At 38.5% G+C, this 17625-nt stretch overlaps 1 long non-coding RNA gene across 1 annotated transcript in view; it reads left to right on the top strand.

Moving 5' to 3' along the window:
* Positions 1 to 17625, top strand: part of LOC115509673 — a 242513-nt gene that overhangs the window by 29714 nt on the left and 195174 nt on the right. The window contains exon 2 of the long non-coding RNA XR_003967453.1: positions 6625 to 6848. This is a non-coding gene — a long non-coding RNA (uncharacterized LOC115509673). The remainder of the gene's footprint in view (positions 1 to 6624; positions 6849 to 17625) is intronic.

Genomic DNA, 17625 nt, shown 5'->3' on the forward strand with positions numbered 1-17625 from the left:
TCGAAATAAATAAACTTCTAAATAAAAAAGTAAAATGAAAAAAGAAAAGATCTCTTTTCCTGTTCTTTTTTTAAAGTTTATTTATTTATTTTGAGAGAGAGAGAGAGAGAGAGCATGAGTGAGGGAGGGGAAGAGTGAGGGGGAGAGAGAGAGAGAGGGAGGGAGGGAGGGAGGGAGGGAGGGAGGGAGGGAATCCCAAGCAGGTTCCACACTGTCAGCACGGAGCCTGATGTGGGGCTCGAACTCACAAATCATGAGATCATGACTTGAGCTGAAATCAAGAATCAGATGCTTAGCCAACTGAGCCACCCAGGTGTCCCCTGCCTGTTCTTTAAAAAAAAAAAAAAAAAAAAAAAAAAAGTTTATTTTGAGATAGAGAGAAAGCATGAGTGGGGGAGGGGCATAGGGAGAGGTAATTCTAAGCAGTCTCCATGCTCAACATGGAGATCATGATCTGAGCTGAAATCAAGAGTCGGACGCTTAACTGACTGAGTCACCCAGGTGCCCCTTGCCTGCTCTTAAAGAGTCAGGATGCTTTTAGCAGGTAAGACGTGCACTTGTGTTTGTGTATGGGGCTGGGGCAAGAATGACAGCTGGGCAGGGGAGTATCTGAATGAGTACTGTATCTAAGATACAGTAAAGCCAGTGGTTTTTCTGGAAGTGACATTTAAGCTGTGGTCTAAATTCTCCCAGGGAAGAGGAACCCAACCTGGTATGTTGGAGGAACAAGCATCTGTCTATGGTGGCTGGGTTTGATGGGAAATGAACTTTATAGGTAGGCAAGGCCAGGTTAAGAGTTTGGATCTTACTCTATGTAAAATGGGAAGCCATTGGAGGGTTCTAAGTACAAGAATGACAAGATCTGATTTCTGGCTTCTGAGTGGTTAATGAATGGAGATGGCAAGAAGAGAAGCAGGGATATGGATCAGTGGGCTGTTTCAGGCCCCTAAGCAGTTGTGTGTAGAGGGTTAGGCTAGGATGAAATGGTAGCCGGCTTTCACATTTGCCTACAGTGATTCTCTATTGATATTTACAGTCTTCTGTTAGTCAGCTCCCGCATTTTGCCATGGTTAGTCAGAATGACTAGTAGAATATAGCAGAAGTGATGTTCTGTTGCTTCTGAGATTAGGTTATAAAAGACTATTGCTTCCACGTTGGTCTCTCTCTTTCTTGATCTCTCACTCTGGGAGAAATGGGCTACCATGTTCTGAGTTACCATAGGGAGAAGCTCATGTAGTAAAGAACTGAAACCTCCAGCTAGTGGTCTTCAAGGAACTGAGCATGCCAACAACTTCCTGTTTGACCTTGACATGACTGCAGCCCTGTTCAATGCTGCAGCCCTCTTGAGTTTGCAGCCTCATGAGAGACTCTGAGCCAGAACCACCCAGCAAAGTCTGTCCCAGATTCCCGACTCTCAGAAACCATGTGATATAATAAATCCTTGTTGTTTTATGGCACTATGTTCTGGAATTATTTATTATGCCAAAATAGATGGCTAACATAGGTGGCATCAGTGGAGATGGAGAGAAATAGAATTTTAGAGAATTTTAATTCAGCAAGAATTTCAGATGGATTATGTATAAGGAGTTAGAGAAAAGAGTCTGATCAAAGTTAGCTTTCAGATTTTTTACTTGAGCAAATGGGAGTGTTTTTGTGCTGTTTACAAAAATGAAGGCATTTAGAGAGAAGAGAAAGTTTGGGTAACATAATTAAGAGTTTTGCTTTGGGGTATGTCACGTTTGAGATGCTGGTTATTTCTCAGATGGTCAGTTGGCTATGAGTCTGGAGTTCTGGGGAGAAATCAGGAATGGAGAAATAGATTGAAAAATGTCTAGAATACAGGTGGCATTTACAGGCTGTAGAACTGGATGAGATAACCTAGAGAGAGTGTAAAAAGAAAATAAGGGTGCAGGGCCTTGGGCCCCTTAACATTGGTGTTCTTATTGTGAGCATTGACAAGGGAATGAAAAATGAATATTAAAACACAGCTCACTTTACAAATTAAAACTCAAAATACATATAAGTATTGAGTTGTTCATGCTGGGCCTATTCAATATTGGGCATGTCTACTGAAGAAACCTTTTAAACCTCTTTATGATGTGGCATTTGTACATTGTGGGTATGTTAAGACTACTATGGGACTTTAATTCTTGAACTTCCTGATACTTGGTATACTTTCATTTGAAACTTTCCTATTGTATGACCATAAATTTAAAAGTTAAACATGTATAGCTATGCACAATGACTTCTGATGTGTCTAAATTTCCAAGAAACATGTACCATGGTATTGGCTATTTATGAGTGTGGAGAAATTTAAGGAAATATATTTCTTTTTCATGTTGTATAGCAAATTACAGCTCAGTATGGGCCTTTAAAAAATAGATTTGCTTTACTTCAAACAACATGCTTACCCTGAATTTTTCCAGGAGTGTTTGGTACATACACTTCTGATGGTTCTTTTATAAATGATGTGGTGTATCAGAACCTTGTCACCCCCCAGGCTCCTTGGAAACAGGCAGAAGAGGTTATCTTTTGCCTTTCGGGTTTGCCTAGGGAAAATTGAAAAGCAGTCTTCCATTTGAGGTCAAGTTCCTCAAGATACACAGCAGGATAAAACTTATAGTCTTCAAGATACACAGCAGGATACAAAATTATATCTCCAGTGGTCAGGGGAATGCATGTCCAATATAGCTTGTAGAGGGGAAAGGTAATGGCAGGTTAACTGAATCTCTTGTATTGGTGGAATAATAGGACTGAAACATACCCAGAACTTCTTGAAAGTTGACTGTGAATAGGATCTTTTCCCTTTGCTTTCTGGACTTTTCTTTTCCCCTGTCAAGGAAGACTGAGTCCCCATGAAATGAAGACTTTTGATTTTGGCCTAAAGCTTACAACTTGCGTTTCCCATGAGAATACCAACACCGTGCTTTGTATGTCAATCATGATATGTCACCAGCAGGTGGCAACAGCGGGTGCAATAGAATGAAAACCCTAGGTCAGTATCTCTGTGGATAACTAAGAAGGGTGGCATGCCAGTGTATGCAGAAGGGAAACAACTGCTATTTATTTAAAAATAAATGTGTTTTACCACTTTATCTCACCTCTCCAAAAGCCCATTTTCTTTCTTCCACCAACATTGATTTGGACCAGAGGTCAGTACTCTATTAACCAGAGGGAGGTCCTTTTAACAGCCTGTAGATCTTTTCCTCTACATCAAGGGGAGGGTGGTTTGCCAGCGTTTGTTAAAGAGTTCTCATTTTTGACTTGCCTGCCCCTATGGGCCTCTTAAAACAACTCTGAAAACAAGTGGCAAAGAATAATTTATTACTTAAGAGTTAGTGAGAGCCAACTAATTTGACCCCGTTAAGTGGGGTATTACAAAGCTAGGAAGGGATGACTGAGTTATTTGCCAACATGAGAGAACAACAGAATTCATTGGTTTTTAAAGCTGGCACAGCTGTGGTCAAAGGGGTTTGCTGTCATTGACTCCCAGCCTGTTGGTGAAGAGTCCCATTTCATTGCGGATGCCAACTCAGAGAGAGGCACTTGCCCCTTACAGTGGCTTCTGTGTGATTTCAGAACTGGTGTTTTGACACACTATGGCAGGGTGGACATGCTTGGACTTGCCACAAACACAATGAGGGTCTCAAGTTTTCTTTCAGATCCAAAGAAAAAGGCTATTTGAAGAATGAGGTCAACGGAGTGAATGTTCTTGAGGGTACATCTGCTCCATAGGGGTGTAGATCCTTGGAAGGGCATCCTTTGCAGACTGAGGATGGGACAAGCCATAAATGAGGATAAGCTTGCCCTGTGCTTTAGTCTACTCTGAGCTCAAAATTACCGTATATGCTTAATAAATTAGTTAGGCTTCAGGTATCACAATATGTCAAGGAAAAGAAATACCAAACTATGAGGACATGGTTGTAGGCACAGTCATAGCAGGGCAACTGTAAAAATGATCCCTTTACATTCCTCTGAAAGCCAGCCTGTGCGCATTTTGCAGAAACCTCTTGCCTCCTATCTCACTCAGAATCTGAACTGTTAGTAGCTTCCCGAGATGCAGTTTTAATCATCCATGAAGTCTTTTCCCCCTTCACTGTCTCTAAGAGCAACAACTTTTCATGTTTTTAAGAAGGTGGGATCTGTATTTACCTTACCACATAAAAGAAGCTCAGTGTAGGAGGTTGGGCTATGGCTTTGGTCTGGCCTGAAACTGACATTTTAACTTCTTATAAAAACTGACATTTTATACTTCTTAATGTCTAAAAAATGTATACATTTCCATTTAATCATCTATCAAATAGGGTAATAATCCTACCTGGGAGACATAGAATATATAATAATAATAACTAATTACGATTATAGCTTATTTATGTGCTAATTGCTAGACCATGTGGCTTGACACTTCACCCATCTATCTCAGAGAAAAGCCGAAATCCTACCATTGCTTCCAAGGCTGTGTGCAATCCCACTCCCTTACCTCTGACCTCATTCCCTCCTGGTTTCCTTTCATTCTTCAGGTCACTGTGCTGGCCCCGTTTCTATGTTTTGAGTATACTAGGGTCTTTGCATTGCTGTACCTCCTGGCTGGACTGCCCTTCACTCAGATATGTACAGGGTGAAATTTCTCACTGCCTTCTGTTCTGTCAAGTGCCACCTTCTCAAGGAAGTCTACCTGGATCATGCTTTTTAAAAATGCAACCTGCCCCCTACTGACACTCCTAACACTATTGATAACCCATGTCTGACTCTGTGTTTTCTACATTTCAAAACACTTCTCTGTTAATTATGATTATTTTTTGTTGTCTGTCTCCCTCAATTAGAACATAAATTCTTTGAGTGCAATAATTTTTAACTTTTTCTTAGTGGAGTATTGTAAGTACCTTGAATGTGGCTAATATACAAAGGCATTCAATTTAACTTTTGGTTGAATGAGTGACAATACAACAATCCTGCAGTTAGGTACACACACACTCTCATCCATACTCACACGTACATATACTCACAAACTCGTACTTCCACACACACCTCACACTCTCCTGTTCATACACACTAATACACACTTACATACAGGATTTATTTTTGATATTGATAAATTTGGTTTATAACCTATTTTGTGTTCCTATTACAAAGGTAACATAATTAGAGCTGCTCGAATATACATTTAGGTGAATTGGGTAACCTTTTTCCCCTAGAATCACTTCTATAAAAGAAAATACTTGTATATTATACAAGATAATATCTTATTATGCAGGTATTTGTTAGTATTGTTTTTCTAATATGAAAAATTATGAGATGGTCAGTATAAATATGAAAAATCAGAATCTATGAATACTTTACAGATACACAGTTTTAATGTTAAAGTAATAGTAAGCAAGCTACTAAACTATTCCAGATAAACACTCTGCTAGATGTAGTTGAATGAATAGATAAGGATCATTTACAATTAACACACTGTTGGATAATTGTAAATGTGTTTGAAAACAATTTGTTCCCTTAAGTAAATTTTAACGCCTCCCACCTCCACTTTTGTTTACATTAAATTGTTTAATCAATCTATTTTTTTTATAATGGGAAAGTAAACTGTAGAGACATAGACAGTAGACAAAGTTGTATTTAGATTGTCACAAATTGTAAATTACAAGTCTTAATTTAAGGTACTTTTTTTTTTCTCTTGAACAAGTGCTATTCTATAATATAACTACCATTTGATTTGTTTTGATGGTTACTTTTGACCCATATTCATACTTCTTTATCCAGAATCTTCCCAAATCACACTTCGTTACCCAAATCCTCATTCAGAAAATGACTGAGCCACAAAAATAAGGGTTTTATTTTGTTTGCAAAGGAATATTGGTAGTAGAGATGAATGATGATTTTTAAGGTGTATTTTAGTTCATCTGATATTTGGTTTGATAAATTTCTCAATTTTGGTGGGGAGGGAGGAGGCATTGTATCCAGGAAGCCTAGCTCCTTCCATTGGGTATTTTCCCTTGTTTGGAGTTCTGTGAATCTGTGTCTTCTGCAGCTGCTCAGAGTGACCATCTGGTTTTGGTTGGAACATTCCTGCAGGGCCTTACTGTTTTCCCAAATAGAGCATTACAGGATTGCATAGTTATAGGTGTTACAGAGTTCTTCCTCATGTATAGCTAAAATTTAGTTTCTTGGGGTTTCCCCAACTGGTGGTAGATCTAACACTGTGGTAAGGTCCTAGCTACTACTTCTTTTTCCCTCTACATGTCAAGATCCTTTTCTCAAGAAAACTAAGAGTGACATTATTCCTGTTTTTTCTTCTCCAGGAGAGACCAAATATATCCACTTTCTTAATTTTTTTAAGAAGGTGAGTATCTATACACACACATACACGCATATGGTTTGTGCCATCATTTTTTGAGGTTTACCTCATTTTTAAGTGAGATCCTGTACTTTTTGCCTCCAGGAAGAAATCTTCTCCGATTGGTGCAAAGTCATAGGGAAAAGGAAACAGTATTTGCATTGAAGAGACTCTTGTCCAGACAGCTTCACCCTGTCCAGACAGGGTACATGCCTTCTGTAAAATGAGGCACAACTATTTCCTGGTGAAGTCTACATGCGCACCCTGTTACTGCTGTTTATTTCTTTCAGGTTGGATTGTAGGCATTCTTCATTGGCCCTCAGAACATCCCTGAGACTCGTCATTGCTTCTACTGTTCTAGGGAGGATAATCTGGAGGTACACATTGACTGGGAACCTGCCCAAATATTACACAAATCTAACCGAGAATCAAATCCAAATCTTTGGACATATGTGAAAAACAGAAAGAGAAGACAAATGGAGTGCATGTGTCTGCATCAGCGAACTACATTATTGTAAGTGATGGTGACTTTTAGTCTTAATTGTAATGCCTTAACCTTTTCTAATTGATCAAAAAGCAAGGGGATGTGGAAGAAATTGCTAACCTTGACAGTGTCTTAGGCCCAAGTTTGATCTCCAGATTCTGGATTGCTTTGAGAAATAGCTGAACATATAGCAATGATCAGTTTAAGAATTATAATTGTGGAATTATGTATTTTTTTCCTCAGACCCAGATAACAGAATCTTCTGGAGAAGATTAATATCAAAATAGAGTAGGGTAAAAAAAAATCACGAAGGAAAGTCATCTTCAACTTAAAATTAAATAGGATGACATCTAACATCAAAGAGGATTCTTGCAGCGTCTAATTGTTTAGTTGTTAGTATAGTCATTTTCAAAACCAAATTTTCTATTTTATCTCTGTAGTAGTTTTTGTCTACTGGCAACTGAGGTGAAGGCCTCTGGGCTGTTGGAAAGATTCAAGCTGTTTTACAGAAGTGCTCATGGCGGGCAGGAGAGAATGGACTTGTAAACAAATGGCTATTTTCAACTATCACTGAATTGTTAGTAAAGGTGTCTGAGCATTTTGATTTCCCTGATGTACCCAGACCTGTGCTTCTCACTGCTTATTTCCAAACTTTGGGAAATAGAGTTTGGTTTCAAAGTATATCAAATGTTTTGTAAACTATGGAGGGAAAATATGTGATAGGATGTGGTTATCAAATGTTGCCATTGGGAACATTTAATCAGAATAAACAGATAATGTGCCCTTGGATCACATTTCAATTAGGAAGGTCTTAATTGAAAGCTGAGAAGCTGTCGCTGAATTTATATTCAATTTGTGTATTAAGTATATCACCTATGATATTATGCAAAAGAGGATGTTTTGCATCCTCAGGTTTTTCCAGATTTGCTTAATTGAAGTTTTACAGAATTGGTGCTTATTAAAATTATAAAATGTGCCACACTATTATATTATAAAGACTATAGCTTTTATTTTATGTTTTTCATTTCTTAATGGCTTCTGATTATTTGACTAAAGTCATTTGACCATTGTTAAACAGAAGATGAAATAAGCATGACACTTGCTGGACAGTCCCCTCACCTCCCTGCACCATTCAAGTTTAAAATAACATTTATGATTTTTTACACTTACACACTATCTCTGTGATAGACATCATATAAATTTGTTAAAAGTATAAGAAGAAAATACCAGCCTGATCTTATTGCTCAGAAATTAGCAGTTAATATTTTAATGTTTCTTTCCTGTCTTCTACTTCTGTGTGTTACATAGCTTATATCCTTTTGTGTGTGTGTGTGTTTTATAGCACATATTGTTTTGTGTATTACGAGCTCTTCGTAAACATATTTTGTAATATCCTGTTAGGATGGATAATTAATAGCACTAATTACCAAGCCTTTCTGTATTTCAACAATATTGTTCAGGAAAAACATACTTTTAGATGATGAAAACCATGAGACTTAAAAAGCAGAGCTTTGTTTATGATTGATCACTAACATGAGAATATTAAGTGCCCACTAAATACCCCTTAGTTTCTTGATTCTCCAGCTCTCTTGGGACAGTGGTTTAAAGCCTTCATTTAGATATTGGGAGTAAATTTTTGAAAGCCAGACTTGAGACTGGTAGACTTACTGGGAAATAAAACCACTAAGGAAAAACTTAGAAATTCATGGATCTCCTAGAGAAAAAATGATGTATTTTGTGTTATTTTAAATTCATGTTAGGCCTAAAGGAAGGCTGCAAATGATGAACTTTTAGGGACTATATTTTGTGCTATGATGTTAAATGAAATGGAAAATACTCCCAACTTCTGGAAAACATACATATATCACAGTTTATGTCTTGGTAACATTTATAAAGGAAAGATGCTATTTTCTGAATTTCTCTATGATAATCATTTGTATTTTCCTTCTGATTTAATTTTCTTTGTGGAGGTGGGTATGGGGACTATTAGTACACTTTCCAAGTCAGCTGAAACTTTTGAAGTAGGCTGAAAACCTTTGAACATATCGATACCCTCCACCTTATCACACAACTCTTGTTTACGTAACAGGAAAAAACAAAACAAAACCAAACCAAAAACCTCGAACCAAACACCAGTACACCACTCTTCGACCAAATTGTTCTCTTTGCTGTTTCTCAAAGAGCCTAACACATGGTTAGTGGGATATTTTAGCTGCTGACACAGCATTCTTTTTTTGTACCCAGGACTTTGAGAATTTTGGATTTTCAGGACTTTACCCTGAACATTCTATCCCCCAGGTTGATGTCCCAAGAACATCAGATGCATTTTTGGGTTCAGCAAGACATTTAAAAATGTAGTGGCACGATTGAGAGGTACATTAATTCCTCTTTAAATTTAGAGTTAGAAAAAAAGAACTAGCCATGAGTACTTGCTGGAAATTTTTAGGGTTTCTTGTTATAAAAATTTCAGACCTGGAAAACACTTGAGACTTCTTTATCTTGTCCATACCAGCTCTAAAGCGTAAAGTGTTAGTTTGCCTAGGACAGTGCCAATTTATGTCTGTTGTCCCTGTGTAATTATAAAAGTACCTCCTGCTGCTCTCAAGAGTTTGTGGTTTAAATAATAAATTATATATTTACTAACCTTACTAGGAAGGGAACAGACTCTCAAGTCTTGATAGAGCTGCACAGGCTTTTCAGCTAGACCAAGCTAAGTTTACAAGAAAGTAGAAATGAACTCTTCTAACTTCTAAAACAGGGTTATGTTATTATACTCATGGTATTCATGATTTAGGATGAATTGAATAAATGCAAAACCCCTGGATTTTTGACTAAGCAGTGTATGTGCCCAGTGGTTCTCAAAACATTAGCTTGCATTAGGATTACCTGGGGGGCTTGTTAAAACAGATTACTGGGCCCCACCCCTAGAGTTTCTTATTTCAGAGATCTAGAAATTTGTATTTCTAATAAGCTCTCAAGTGATTCTGGTGCTGTTTATGCAGTGTGCTCACATTTTGAGAACCTCTGACATAGTATTAAAGTGGCATTTTCATGAATGTCATGACTGTGAACCTTCCCTAGCTGTAAATGTTCACTTTTTCTTCTCAATATATAATTTATGTTATATGTGCCAGAATTTTCCTACAGTGAAAACTAGAGGGGTGTAAATGAAAAATTAATTTGAAATACAAAATTAATGGAAAAACGTAGGGTGATTTGGGATTGGGCTGGTTGTTTTTTCATCAGCAGGCCCAGAACCAGTCTGTGAGGGCAGAACTGGATGGTTATCCAACTGGAAGGGAGAAAATTGCTTCTACATGTATGCTCAAGAAGCTTGCTACTCAGAGTGTGTTCATGATCCATCAGTATCATCTGGAGATTGTAGGAAATGCAGTTAGGAGCTGCTGGGGCTCCTCTGAGACCTTCCTAAATCAGTCTTGGTTAACTGGTACAGTGAGTGAGTGCAGAAGTTTACCTGGAGATCATGGAGACATCAAGAAAGTCTCAATTGCAGAAATTCCTTCCCATTGAAACATTAGCTTCAATATTAGCAGACAATCTCTGCTTTCAAACCACTGTGAAGTAAGGTTAAAGTTTACTGTAAATTTATCTGAAATAGTTTTGTATTTTCAACACTTTATAAAATCCTGAACCTGACAGAAATCTAGGGAGAAAGACCTGCTCCACTTCTACTTGGAGAAATACCTAACTGGAAATAGACGGGAAACTAACATCAAGGTAAGAAGCTAAAGGAAGGCTGAGTTTAGAATCATAAGCATCATGTCAGTCAGGGAAGAGCGTGTCTCAGTGGTTGCCTTAGCCTAGGTTAGAGGAATTTAGTTGGTAAGAATGAGGTTATGTATTCATGTATCCTTTGGGTAAATATCTAGCAGTGCAATTGCTGGATTGTAGGGTAGTTGTGTTTTTAACTTTTTGAGGAACCTCAATACTGTTCTCTAGAGTGGCTGCACCAGTTTTCATTCCCCCCAACAGTGCAAGAGGGTTCCCCTTTCTCTGTATCCTCGCCAACACCTGTTGTTTCTTGTGTTGTTGATTTTAGCCATTCTGACAGGTCTGAGGTGATATTGTGATTTTGATTTGTATTTCCCTGATGATGAGTGATGTTGAGCATCTTTTCACTTGTCTGTTAGCCATTGAAGGTTGATGGAGGGAGGTGGTGGGAGATGGGCTAGATGGGTGATGGGTACTAAGGAGGGGACTTGTAATGATGAGCACTGGGTGTTGTAGGTAAGTGATGAATCACTGAATTCTATCCCTGAAACCAATATTGCACTGTATGTTAACTAAAATTTAAATTAAAAAAGAATGCAGTTATGTATGGATAACACCATTGAAATCAAATTCACCTGGAAGTTCTGAAGGTGGAATTAATAAGAATTTCCAGTAATGTTATGTCAAATACTTTGGGTTTTCCGGGAATTAGACCCAAATGATAAGACATTGACATTGGATTTTCATTCCCTGCCTTTTCTTCAACAACAACAACAACAACAAAATGGGAAAACTGTTTTTCTGTAAAATACATATTAAAAACAGAATTTTGTGTGAGTCAAGCAGAATCACCTTTGCAACTGTAGCAATGGTGAGTCACCATTTTAAATTACTTGTCAACTCTCAAAACCCTGCGGTTGCTATGAATGACATCGCCTTTCCTGGAGCATGCCTTGAAGATAGCCCCAAAGAGCACCATTTTCTCTCTTTTAAGAGGCCAAACGTTCAAAATGCACTTCTCCTTTGTGCACCTGCGGTTTTGAGTCAACAAAAATTGCCAACCCAGGGTGATAAGCTCCATATAAATAATTAATGACATGGAACTAATTACTCCTGCATTAGGCCACCTGCACCCTCAAAGCTCAAGAGCCCCAGGTGTGAAAATTGCAGGGGCAGCTAATTGTGAGCTGCATTTCATCACGTAAACCCTGCAGATGAGGCCCTGGCTGTTTCCTGCTCATGGTTTTTCAGGGTTCAGTAGGCTGAGCATGGGTGGGACTGGCTGCATTTGTAACTATCTCAGAAGGCAAACCAGACAACACAGTGACTTGAAAACCGAGCCCTTAGAGGCCTCCAGGAGGTAATAGGGATTAGGTTTAATTAGAGGAAAATACGCCTTGAAGGATATGGCTGGAAATTGTCCCTTGAGGTATGTGAAACCTCCTGCAACAACTCTAGGTGAGAATGTTACATTTAGGAGCTAGGAGACATCTGTTTGATTATTCAAGTAGATTATTCAACTAGAGGACTTTAGAATTTCCGTCTGGAAATATGTGAATTAAATTATGTATCTATACATCTGAGTTTCAAGTGTACTTTTTGGTGGGGATCTTTGAGTGCATTAGTGCTGCGTGTGTGTGTGTGTGTGTGTGTGTGTGTGTGTGTGTGTGTATGTGGTGTAGACTCCCCCAACCAAGATCTTAAAATCTTGTTTAGAAGGAAATCTAAAGCAGAGAACTCTATGCTCACTTAAATACCTGTAGAAATTCTCAGGCTGTCTTGCAGAGTACTCATTATCTTATGTTGGCTTTGGAATGAGGAATAACAGAAAAAAATAATTAAAGTTACTATGTCTAGCAGCTTCAAATGCACTGTTGAATTTTGCTTGATCGTAAAGCATGGTCTGAAGATCCAGCTTCTCACTTACTTGTCAATTATTATTCATATCTCATGGTTTGAAGGTGAGCTGAGGAAAGGAGTATTTATGAAGTGATAGGATTAAGTATTATAAAAGTAGTTGGAAAAAAAATTCCAGCCAAGATTGTTCAGCTGTATATTTTTCCTTCTACACACACAGAGTTTTACATGAATTAGATCATAGAATACATACTGTTTTCATCTTGTAAATTGAAAAATTTGAAAAAAACACCTTTTGGGGGGCTTAACTCCCTTATCCAACAACCTACAGTGTTTTTCTATGCCTATTATAACATTTAATAAATGGAGAGTGGTCTCTAACCATTTTTTTAATGAATAGACTTTTGTTGATAAGTTGTAGGTTTACATAAAAATTGAGTAGAAGTATAGACATATTCCATAAACCCCTCAACTCTTCTCCCCCAGTTTTTCCTATTCTTCAGTCTTACGTTGATGTGGCAGATTTGTTACAATTGATGATCCAATATTGACACTTATTACACATTAATTAAAATCCATAGTTAGGGTTCTTTCTTGTGTTGTACTTTGTGTGTGGTTTGACAAATATGTAATGACACAGTATCCACCATAACAATATCCAGAAGAGTCCCACTATTTCTAAAATTTCTAATCATGTCTTCACAAAGTTTGGATATATCTTCCTTCTTTTCTCTTAGCATCTCTTGAGTCAACTGACTGGGCAAATCTATCTCTTTTACTTTCTTTGTTGTTTTCCATGGTAGGACTATGCCACAGTTTATTCAACATTTTCCCTTGTGGAGTAGAATTTAGCATTATACCCTTGTACATATTATGCTTTTATACCTCAGGATTAACTCCCAGGAGTACGGCTGCAAGATCAAAGGCTGTGTGCACTAATACTTTTAATAAGCACATGGCTTATTGTCACACGGCTTTTAAAGATAGCTGCATCAGGTGACATTTCTATGAGTAATATGTGTGTACTTTTTTGGACCTAATCCCCATCAGGAGCAGATGGTTTTTTTTTAATATTCAGTTTTATTAGTATTTTTAAAATTTATTTTTGAGATAGACAGCTCCATTGAGGGAGGGAGACAGCTCCATTGAGCTCTCTCTCCAGAGAGAGAGGGGTAAAGAGTACCTGAAGCAGGCTCTGTGCTGACAGTGGCAAGCCCAATGCAGGCTCGAACTCATGAACTGCGAGATCACAACCTGAGCTGAAGTCAGACACTCAACAGACTGAGCCACACAGGTGCTCCTAACATTTGTGGTTTTGTGTGTGTGTGTTTTGCAACAGTTGTTATTTTTAAAAACTTGGTAATTCTTGTTTGAGAAGGAGGCATGATATACTAGTTAACTTATATTGGCTCTGAATTGTGATTGGCTTAGAGTTCCAGTTCTATCACTTTTTGCTCTTTGACCTCAGGCAATTCACTTCACTCCTAGTGTCTCAGTTTCCTCATCCTCATCTGTAAAGTATGGATGGTGATTTTTTTTTTTTTTTTTTTTTTTTTTTTTAGAGAGGGAGAGAGCAGGCAAGGGAGAGGGGTAGAGGTAGAGAGAGAGAATCTTAAACAGGCTCCATGTTCAGCATGAAGCCTGACACAGGGCTTGATCCCATGACCCTGGAATCATAAGGTGAGCTGAAGGTCGCTCAACTGACTAAGCCACCCAGGTGCCCCTGGATGGTTCTATTACATCATAGGGTTCATTGGGTGATTCGACTTAGAGTAAGCATTCAGGTAATGATAGTTTTTGTTGTTGCAGTGTTACAGATTGATCATCAGACCCTTTGAGCAGTATACAGGAATACTGCTTCATTATGATATTCCTGGATAAATTCTAGAGTTCTGTCAAATTTGATGATAATTAGTGGGATACAGAGCAGGTGCAGCATTCCCTTTTAATACCAAACCACAGAGTATAGTGACCTGAAACAGAAGGCTGTCTCTGATCATAGTTCCTCCGTACACATGCAAAAAAAGATTAATTGAAAACCAGGTTGTTATAGAACCTTGCTCTGTATAATCATGAACCTTTTGTTGGAGTTGAAGCTACCTGGCATATCAAATTTATTCAAGTGTTATTTCTCCTTGTCCATTTTTAAAGATAATATAGAAGCTGTTACTCTTATATTATTAAGTAGCTTATTTCTTTACAGATTTTATTTAAAATCTTTTGTTTAGGCAGTCTGTAGACTGTACCTCAGAGCACATTTTACGTTCCCTGTGATTCTTTGGGCCTATGACTCTCTCTGACTCTCACCATAGCCCATGCTATTTTTGCTACTCACTCACCAAAAATTATTCCTTAAAAGAAGTTGGGAGCATCCTTTGGGGAGAAATAGAGGGGAAGGAGGAGGGATGGGTATTTATCTCTATATCTGAAACAGAATCATTATCCTCCAGAAGCCTCCAGACCAATGGCAGTCAGGTGACAGGGAAGGTGTTCCATTCTAGTCCCAGGTGAAGTGGCCCCTCCCTCAAATGAGAATTCTTGTGATAGACTGAGAAATTATGAACATGCTGAAGGTATAGATCCTGGTCTTATGCTGGGCAGTGTTAGTTGTGACAGAAAGTTGGTTGTAGTGGATAAAGACCTTGAAGAACCGTGAGGAATTTTGCTTGTTTCTCTGGGGGCTTTTGTTCTGTACTGAAGCAGGAAATATGGCTTATGAACTGGATGACCTCCTAGGAAGCATGCCCTGCTACATCAACCCTTATTTCTGAACCAGAAGGCAGGACATGTTGTCAGACAAAGGCGTTTTCATTAGCTGTTGTGAGTAATGCCAAACATTGAAATTTCCAAGACCTTTTTGCTATTTTATGGGATTTGTGAAAAAGAGTATTCTAACCAAATTGGTATTGACTTGAAGAATCAGTAAAGTTCAGTTTCTGAACAGTAAAATTGAAAATCAGTTGTGCTTTTTTTATCTAGCCAATTTTTATACAACTCCATACCAAAAATCAATTTATGTTCTGTACATTTTAAATTATTAATTTAATAACACTCACTGAATTCCCATTATATGAAAAAAAAGCATCAAAAGTCTAATAGGCCTGACCTAACTCCCTTCTAAGCTTACTGTCAAGAATGGGAAATACAACACTTGTCAGTAATTATATGTGTAAACCTCTGAGCAAGAACTGACCCTGAGTGAGTGTGAGAAGAAGGAATAACTTCTGTTTGGAAAGTCAGCAGCCATATCTCATGGGCAAAGAAAAGGGGCCAGGCTTTCCAAGATGGGTATAGATTCCAACATCTTTAGGAATCCTTCCTAAGAAGCCGTGATGTGTAGGCTAAGAGTGCAAGGAACACTTAATTAATTAATTATATTAAATATAATTTATTGTCAGATTGGTTTCCATACAACATCCCGTGTTCATCCCAACAGGTGCCCTCCTCAATGCCCATCACCCACTTTCCCCTCTCCCCACCCCCCATCAGCCCTAAGTTTGTTCTCAGTATTTAAGTCTCTTATGGTTTACCTCCCTCCCTCTCTGTAACTCCCCCACCCCATGGTTCTGTTAAGTTTCTCAGGATCCATATATGAGTGAAAACATATGGTAACTGTCTTTCTCTGCCTGACTTATTTTGCTTAGTATAATACCCTCCAGTTCCATTCACGTTGCTACAAATAACGAGATTTCATTCTTTCTCATTGCCAAGTAGTTTTCCATTGTGTGTGTGTGTGTGTGTGTGTGTGTGTGTGTGTATGTGTGTATGGGTGTATATACCACATCTTCTTTATCCATTCGTCAGTTGATGGACATTTAGGCTCTTTCCATAATTTGGCTATTGTTGAAAGTGTTGCTATAAACATTGGTGTACAAGTGCCCCTATGCGTCAGCACTCCTGTATCCCTTGGGTAAATTCCTAACAGTGCTATTGCTATTGCTGGGTCATAGGGTAGATATAGTTTTATTTTATTTTTTCATTTATTTATTTTTGAGAGAGCACAAGTGGGGGAGGGGCAGAGAGAGAAGGAGAGAATCCAAAGCAGGTTCCACGCTCTGAGCTGTCAGCACAGAGCCCAGCGCAGGGCTCAAACCCACAAACCGCGAGATCATGACCTGAGCTAAAGGAGGGTGCTTAACTGACTGAGCCACCCAGGGGCCCCTATTGTTAGTTTTTTGAGGAACCTCCACACTGTTTTCCAGAGCAGCTGCATCAGTTTGCATTCCCACCAACAGTGCAAGAGGGTTGCCATTTCTCGACATCCTCTCCAGCATCTATAGTCTCCTGATTTGTTCATTATAGCCACTCTGACTGGCGTAAGGTGGTATCTCAGTATGCTTTTGATTTGTATTTCCCTGATGAAGAGTGACGTTGAGCATCTTTTCATGTGTCTGTTGGCCATCTGGATGTCTTCTTTGGGAAAGCATCTATTCATGTCTTCTGCCCATTTCTTCACTGGATTATTTGTTTTTCAGGTGTGGAGTTTGGTGAGTTCTTTATACATTTTGGACACTGGCCCTTTATCCGATATGTCATTTGCAAATATCTTTTCCCATTCCGTCGGTTGCCTTTTAGTTTTGTTGATGGTTTCTTTTGCAGTGCAGAAGCTTTTTATCTTGCTGAGGTCCCAATAGTTCATTTTTGCTTTTAATTCCCTTGCCTTTGGAGATGTGTCAAGTAAGAAACTGCTGCGGCTGAGGTCAAAGAGGTTTTTTCCTGCTTTTTCCTCTAGGGTTTTGATGGTTTCCTGTCTCACATTCAGGTCCTTCAACCACTTTGAGTTTATTTTTGTGAATGGTGTAAGAAAGTGGTCTAGTTTCATTCTTCTGCATGTTGCTGCCCAGTTCTCCCAGCACCATTTGTTAAAGAGACTGTCTTTTTTCCATTGGATACTCTTTCCTGCTTTGTCAAAGATTAGTTGGCTATACATTTGTGGGTCCAATTCTGGGGTCTCTATTCCATTGGTCTATGTGTCTGTTTTTGTCCAATACCATACTGTCTTGATGATTACAGCTTTGTAGTAGAGGTTAAAGTCTGGGATTGTGATGCCTCCCACTTTGGTTTCTTCTTCAATATTACTTTGGCTATTCGGGGTCTTTTGTGGTTCCATACAAATCTTAGGATTGCTTGTTCTAGCTTCAAGAAGAATGCTGGTGCAATTTTGATTGGGATTGCATTGAATGTGTAGATAGCTTTGGGTAGTATTGACATTTTAACA

Source organism: Lynx canadensis, chromosome A3 (assembly GCF_007474595.2).
Source record: "Lynx canadensis isolate LIC74 chromosome A3, mLynCan4.pri.v2, whole genome shotgun sequence".
NCBI lineage: Eukaryota > Metazoa > Chordata > Mammalia > Carnivora > Felidae > Lynx > Lynx canadensis.